Genomic DNA, 8,564 nt, shown 5'->3' with positions numbered 1-8,564 from the left:
TGTAACTATGTAGGCCTACTTAGAATAAAAAGGACACACACAAGACACAACAAAACAAAACAAAAAAGAAAAAATCATACCTATTAAGAAGAAATCGTGAAAGAAACATTAAAATGACTTAGAATATCGTGTTTTCATAAAAAAAAAAAAAAATGAAATCTGCGGTTTGAGCTGGATGACTATTTAAAGACTATTTTTAAATCTCACTTGACAAAAGTTTCGAAAAGTTGGTCCGACGTATGGACGTTTTTAATTTGGGTTGTGATTTCATTTCAAGACTTACAGGTATACTCAGTGGCGTATCTAGGGGGGGGGGGGGGGGCAAGGAGGGCACGTGCCCCGGGCGCCACTCCTTGGGGGCGCAAAAAAAAAAGAAAAAAAAAACGAAGAAGAAGAAGAAAAAGAAAAGGAAAAATAAACGAAGAAGAAGAAGAAAAAAAGAAAAGGAGAAGAAGAAGAAGAAAAAAAAAAAAAAAAAAAAAAAAAAAAAAACTCGCCCGGAACCCGGAAGGGGGGGGGGGGGGGAGGGAGAATGGTGGGGGGGGGGGGGGCAGAAAAACAAATCAAACAAGATAAAAACAAAACATGATGATGACGCGGACAAAATGACAATGTTTATTGTGTTCACACAAAAATTCCATGGTCTGTGATCTGAAATACAAAAATTTTCGGCTCGCTCGCTGCGCTCACTCGCCAATATGTATATAAAAAAGAAGATAAGAACAAAACGTGATGATGACAAAATGACAGTGTCATTGTGTTCACACATGTCATTTTATATTTAGCAGGCAAAATGTTTCACGGAGCAGCGGCTGCAATTTCTTTCGTTCTGAAGCGATCGCCAATTGGATCAAAAGAAGGTGCCAACGGTATCGAACATACGGGGGGGGGGGGGGGGGCGCCAAAAAAAAAAACCCGAATCAAACAAGATAACAACAAAACGTAATGATGACGTGGAAATATACACATTTCGGCTCACTCGCTCGTACATATTTAGAGTATTTTTTCAAGTCCTCAGTTTGTTGGTATAAATCGTTTTCTATAAGGCCGTCACTATATCTTGATTAGAATTGTAAGATTTAATAAGCAAAAAATGACAAGAGTTTTCATGATTTGTAAGCTGAAATACAAAAATTTTAGGCTCGCTCGATGCGCTCGCTCGCCAAAATTTGTATAAAAAAAAGAGAAGAAGATAAGAACAAAACGTGACGATGACGCGGACAAAATGATAATGTCTATTGTGTTCTCTCATGTCATTTTATATTTAGCAGGAAAAATGTTACACGGAGCAGCGACTGCAATTTCATTCGTTCTGAAGCGATCGCCGATTGGATCAAAAGAGGACGCCAACGGTTTCGAACATATGGGGGAGGGGGGCGCAAAAAAAAAAGATAAGACAAAAAAACGTAATGATGACGCAGAAATATACAAATTTCGGCTCACTCGCTTGTACTAATTTAGAGTATTTTTTCAAGTCCTCAGTTTGTTGGTGTAAATCGTTATCTATAAGGTCGTCGCTATAATTGTGATATTTCATAAGCAAAAAATGACAAGAATTCCATGTTTTGTAAGCTGAAATACAAAAATTTTCGGCTCGCTCGCTGCGCTCGCTCGCCAAAATTTATATAAAAAAGATAAGAACAATACATGATGATGACGAGGACATACACAAATTTCAGTTCACTCGCACGCACTAATTTAGAGTATTTTTTAAAGTCCACAGTTTTTTGGTATAAATCGTTATCTATAAGGCCGTCACTATATCTTGATTAGATTTGTAAGATTTGGTAAGCAAAAAATGACAAGAATTCCATGTTTTGTCAGCTGAAATACATAAAATTTTCGGCTCGCTCGCTGCGCTCGCTCGCCAAAATCTATCAAAATTCATTACATTTAAATCACCCTCAAAAGATTCCTTTTTAAGTGCTTGAAAAAGTATCATGTGGACTTTGTTTAAAGTCTACTGGGATGGTGTTGGGGTTGAACACTTTTTCAGAAATTAGGGGCGCAATTTTCGTGCTTGCCCCGGGCGCCGTTTTCCCTAGATACGCCACTGGGTATACTGTTTGCAAATGCCATTTACCGGAAAATGAGAATGGAAGAATTGAATAGGGCTACTACATGTAACTTCCGATGTTTCCCATGGTTTGACATATTCGCCATTTGTAACTCCGTGTTCCAAACACACAAGTATGAAATATTGCTGACTGTCTTCTTCTTTAGGGGACGTATCAGAAATGATCGTAATAGTAATAATAATAATAATAATAATAACAATAATAACAATAATAATAATAATAATAATAATAATAATAATAATAATAATAATAATAATAATAATGATAATAATAATAATACATTACATTTGTAATGCGCTTAATACAGTGTTTCTAAGCGAAGCTTGACGTCCAGTGTGTACTGTGATTTTTTGTGTCAAGGTGTTATCGTTCTAATGCAGGGGGATAAATTTAAGAAACTGCTACGTTTTGCAAATGAACTGTGTACCCTGAGTTTCTCAGTTTCCATCAGTGTCCTTATATTTAGACTCCTAACAGCAGGCGCCACAGGTAGATTTTTGCTCTACTGAATTTTGTCTAGATTTCTGCTTAACTACTCAACTTTGTACCTTACATTTCTTAGTGTCCATCGATGTCCTTTTAACTCTTCTTTCGGGAGGGGGGGGGGGGGGGTGTTAAAAACTCCTATTAAACCATAGGCGTCACAGCTAGCTCAACCGATACAACTTGAGAGAAGACGTTTTAAAACTTTTGTTAATCGCTAATCAAATAGGAATGTATGCAAGTTATGGACACCTGACATTGCCTGACAGTAACGAGTAACTACAATGAAAGGACCTTGTCGACGAGCAACTGAAACATTGAAGAGAGAACAGCGTGTGTGATTAGACAACAAAAGGTTTTGAGGTTTTGTGGTTCTTCCACATAAAAAGTTTCTTTAGGATCTTCAGTACCTAAGGAGAAGTGATATGTTGGACGAAGCATTGGAGAATGACAGAATCTGAATTGCTGAGTTTTGAATGAAGAGTTGACGGTGTAAGTGGATTTGTTTAATTTAAAAACAAAGTGATATGCAGTGCATCGCACATTTACAATCTGGATATTTTGGGACCTTGACATTTTATTGCAAACGGTGTAAAAAACAAATGCATACGTGAGAGAGATCTCGAATCTAAGCCTTCTCTCGTCCTGGAATTGTAGGATGTCATCATTCACACGGAGGTGCGATAGAACAAGGTCCGCCGGATTTTCGTATTTCCGCCAAGTTCACTAGACTGTCATTTTCTCTTCCCCTGGCAAGATCAAAATAATGTAGACTGATCAAAAAAGTTATCAATAGTAATCAATAGTTATTTTTGGAGTTAATGATCCAAATGAGCTATTGTTCCATCAGATGTTCAGAAGTGATATCCATCTTTCTCTTCGTTAATTGTCTTTTCTATGAACAACTATTTCTCCACCGTGATCATCCACCTGCCGAATGAAATTAATTTGTAAAAACTTTGACGCTCATTTTCACTCCAATCAGGTCATATGCTTTACCGATCAGCAGGGATCCTGACCAATAATCCTCTAAATTGAGTCTTCATACTGTTTTGGTTGTTTGGTGGGATTACTTTTAAAGATGTGCATAAAAGGGGAGCTTCCAAGTTAACATTATGAAACCTGTGGTTGTTTTGATGGAGATTTGTTGTATCCAATAAACTTTGTTACGTCGAATAAACCAAAACTGAATAAATTGCGTAGAAAACCGCTAACAAATATACATAACAAAATGAATTTCATATGACTTTTATGTCATCTTCTAGATTATCAATGCTGATAAACCCTAAACAGGCAAGGAGAAGAAACAACACCGAAACAAGACAAACTAAAGTGCAAGCACATAGGGTTACTTCTCAGATAGAAAGGGATATATTTATAACTTCGGAATAAAGCAACAACTATATTATGCGTGTAACAATGACATCACGCACTTCGGAGAATTCCGCATAGTTTGGATTTCACAGATGGGAACTTACATTTCCGTCTACTCAAAGAGTGCTAAACAAATAACAGAGGAAGATTCAGTCTACCACAACATCCGTCATGTTATGACACTGCGGAATGCATATGAAAATACAGGTCATCAGCACACACATATGCATACAGGACAACTTGGTGGAAGGTAAAAATGGTACTGGCAAGATATGAATGGTAAAATTGTCAGGGTACAAAATTTCAAGAGCAAAAATATCAATTTAAAAAGAAGTGCATTTCTTACAAAATTATATCAGGGATGAAATTCTACCTTATTCGCAAAGGAAGTCGATATGAGTGTTGTTGCATTACATCAAAAGGTTTTGATTCAATCATACAGCTTGACAATTAACACGTCTGAGAGAGAGAAACAATGCCGTGTCAGCTATATCTGAAGAGTTTGTTCGCCAGAACCGATAAGTCCATTTTTGAAGATTTTGATATACGGTCTTTATCATAAAGTACAAAATAATACCTTTTAAATGATATATTGGTCACTACATGTAAAGGTACACTTTTGAAGTTATGGCCAAAAGAAGCAAAACTTTTCTTATGAATCTCTTTATTTTTCTTAACCTTTTGGCAAATATGGACTTATCGGTTTTTGCGAACAAACTCTTCATCTGTTCATCTTAAGAGTTTGCAAGTCGGATATTTCATGCTCAATATATTGCGCAATGCAATCAGCATAGGATAAAGGTCTTTCCCATCAGAATTTAAAGGAAAGTCTCATGAAATTACGTCAGATATTTATTCCTTTACATGGAGACAGGGACAATCGTGTTCTACGACTAGATACAGTAAGAGGAATAATCATTTAATTCGGGACTGTCTCCGAATAGACATGTAAAAAGTTAGACGGCTGCCTTTTAAAAGCATCCAGAAATCTTAAAACCTTTATAAGGAAAATTTCATTGTTCGATATTTGTGCGTGGTCCATTTATAGAATATCAGATGAACAAAATGATGTATTCATTCAATATTTATAAGCAAATTACATGGTATGTATTATGAATGCTTTTGTTATGAAGATCAACCGTAGTTTGAATGAAGTTTGGTATATGGCGTAATATTATGTATTTGAATGATATCTCAACTGGGCTATTTGTTGTTGACAAAAGGTTTAATAGGTATGATAAAGAAAAAAAAAACACACGAAAGGGTTTGTTTTATTTGATTATTCTAAATGAAAGATCTGCGATATAAAAATGTGGTTTTACCAATCACATAAAAGCATCTGTTGTTTTGTTGATACCAACTATTACTGTTGGGCAAAAACCCAAGGATAATTTGTCAGCGCAGCATTTTTATTGCATTTTTCACGAAAGAGAAAAATGAAAGTTTATTGTATTTTGAAAAGAGCCCAAACTATAATGTAATTTGGGAGGAAGTATTACAAAAACTACACAGACAAAGGAAAGCAGATTAAAGCATTTTTTTTTTTTATTCAAAAATATTCTACAGTTTAAACAAAAACTGTTTGTTTGGCAATGTAATGACACAAACTTATGTAATGTTTGTGATTGTAAGAAAGACATCCAGCATCCTATCATTTACTGTAAGATGAATCGTTTTTTTTTGTTTTTTTTTATTTAAGAAGTAGGTAACATGTGTTTGTAGAGTTGATGGTTTTTTTATTATCAATGAAGCTGGGAAAAATGAAAATGGGTGATATGGTTAATCTGGCATTTTTTAGTATTGATAAAGTGATGATTCTCAGAAAATGTAACAGGGAAGGACAAAAGGAACAACTATAATTGATTTTGTGTTTGTTTGATGTTTTTTTTTTTGTGTGTGTGGAGAATTAATGTTTTAATAGATACTGGAAAACGTGGGAAGAAAGAGTATAGTTTCCTTCCTTTATTAACTACATTTGTATAGACAATTTGTTTTGAAAGACCAATTGTATCACATTTTTTGGGAAACATTATGTTGAAACAAGGAAAAGTAGAAATTACGCGGTGCGTAATATATGTCCCCGCCGGAAGTAGCATTTAGTAACAAAATGTACAATATAGGTAAAAAGATGAAGGTCAAAGGTCAAAGAAGTCAAAGGTCAAAATTCTATGTAGAAGTTTTGAAGCCCTCACCTAGTGCCATCACATAAAGCAAAAGGAATCGAAATCGGGTTAGAAATGGCGAAGGAGTAGCATTTTGTAGCCAATGTACAATATAGGTAAAAAAACTCAAGGTCAAAGGTCAAAGAAGTCAAAGGTCAAAATTCTGTGTAGAAGTTTTGAAGCCCTCACCTAGTGCCATCACATAAAGCAAAGGGAATCGAAATCGGGTTAGAAATGGCGAAGGAGTAGCATTTGGTAAGAAAATGTACAATACAGGTCAAAAATCAAGGTCAAAGGTCAAAGAAGTCAAAGGTCAAAATTCTGTGTAGAAGTTTTGAAGCCCTCACCTAGTGCCATCACTTAAAGCAAACGGAATTGTAATCGGGTTACAAATGGCGAAGGAGTAGCATTTTGTAGGCAATGTACAATATAGGTCAAAATCAAGGTCAAAGGTCAAAGAAGTCAAAGGTCAAAATTCTGTGTAGAAGTTTTGAAGCCCTCACCTAGTGCCATCATATAAAGCAAACGGAATCAAAATCGGGTTAGAAATGGCGAAGGAGTAGCATTTTGAAGCAAAATGTACAATATAGGTCAAAGGTCAAGGTCAAAGGTCACAACTGAAATTTTGTATAGAAGTTTCAAAGCTCCCATGTAGCGCTATCATATAAAGCAAACAGAATCAAAATCGGGTTAGAAATGGCGAAGGAGTAGCATTTTGAACATTTTGATCACACACGGACGCACACACGGACACACGGACACACGGACGGACGGACACACGGACGGACGGACACACGGACACACACACGTACGGAGCCCGTTTCATAGTCCCCTGCTCGAACTCGTTCGGCGGGGACAATAAGTGCCCGTATGAGGGACGAGGGGAAAAAAAAAGAGAAACGAGTAAAATATCTCAATAGATTTCCTTGTTCGTTTTGTGCTCTCTCCAACTCCTGCACTCTCATTAAAAAAAAAAAAAAAAAAAAAAAAAAAAAAACGGCTGTATGTGACATCGAGCTGGTCCTGCAGGGCCTTTTTCGTGGTCCATGTCTCGGATCTATATTAAAGCATGCTTTCAAAATAAGCTCTTTAAAAAAAAAAGCAGGCTTGGTGTCCTTGAAATCTTTGACTGATATGCAGTCTGTTACATGTATTTCAAGTTGGCGCTCAGGGAGTCATGAAGAAGTTTATGAAGTCTTATGAAGAAGTTTATGAAGTGTTTATGAAGTCTTTCCATGGTATAATAAACCAGATCATGGACTTATTGATGCCCATTCTTTCCCACCTAATATTACAATAACATTGGCGTAAGATGTGCACCAAAATAGACAACTTTCTTATGATTAAAAACAATTTGAGGCTTCAGGTGAGGGTTTCTTCAGTTTGTTTCCCCATGTAAATTAAATTTGTTAAGATCGCAACTGCTGATCTGTAAATTAACAACTGGTCCCAATGGTTCCTTTATTCCGACATGCTTGTTAATTTACAGATCAGCAGTTGCGATCTTAACAAATGTAATTTGCAAAGGGAGACAAACTGAAGAAACTCTCACCTGAACCTTCACCCCTCTGAATAATCGAGGCTTATTAAAAAATGATGAGAATTTCAAGCAATAGAAAAAAAAAAATATTTTCACAATTACCGGTACACACTTTTGTAGTGACTTTATACTACAAAAGATCAATAAATTATTTTTCTTCAACAAGATATCAAACAAAATATTATTATTATTATTTTTTGGTTGTTGAAAAGTGGAAAGGGTAAATATCGATGAGGGCGGATTTTTTTCTTTTTCTTTACATTGGAAAATGACTTGCATTTAATGAATAATTGTTCCATCGAAGCGACTTTCTGTTGATCATAACATCAGAAGACTTTTGTTGGAAATTTAAGGAAGATATTTCGATGTATTTACGTCATTTGACGTTTAAGTTTATATGCATGTTCTAAAAAGAAAAATAGGGACAGAGTGAAGTAGACGTGTTGCTGTTAAATATGAAACAATATTATATATGATGCTTTGGTTGAAGATGGCAGATAACACTTTGCCCTTCCCTGTTGGAAAGAACACAGTGTCCCAAAGTGCTGTGTGTTCACACTGTGTTCATATAGTCGACTATGAGTAAGCGCTCGAATTTAACAGTCTGAATATTATTTCACACTGTAGTGAGGTTTTCACAGGGTATTCATTATCATTGTTTTGTTCCACACTGTGAACTAATGATTCATACCTTTGAATTGATAATTCACGATGTGTTCACACTGTTGATATGCTCCAATTTATCAGAGTGAAGAGATTTCACACTGTGTTTACAACGTTTTCATACTGTGTTTCACATTGTGTTTTACATTGTGGGACACTGTGTTCTTACCAGCAGGGTTGATTTGCAGTGTTTTGAATCCAATTGCGAACAACTTTCAGGTCTCAAATATATGTGTGTAAAGCATTGCAGGAGTGGCGATACCG

Source organism: Diadema setosum, chromosome 10 (assembly GCF_964275005.1).
Source record: "Diadema setosum chromosome 10, eeDiaSeto1, whole genome shotgun sequence".
NCBI classification, from domain to species: domain Eukaryota; kingdom Metazoa; phylum Echinodermata; class Echinoidea; order Diadematoida; family Diadematidae; genus Diadema; species Diadema setosum.
Note: the sequence above shows the minus strand (reverse complement) of the source record.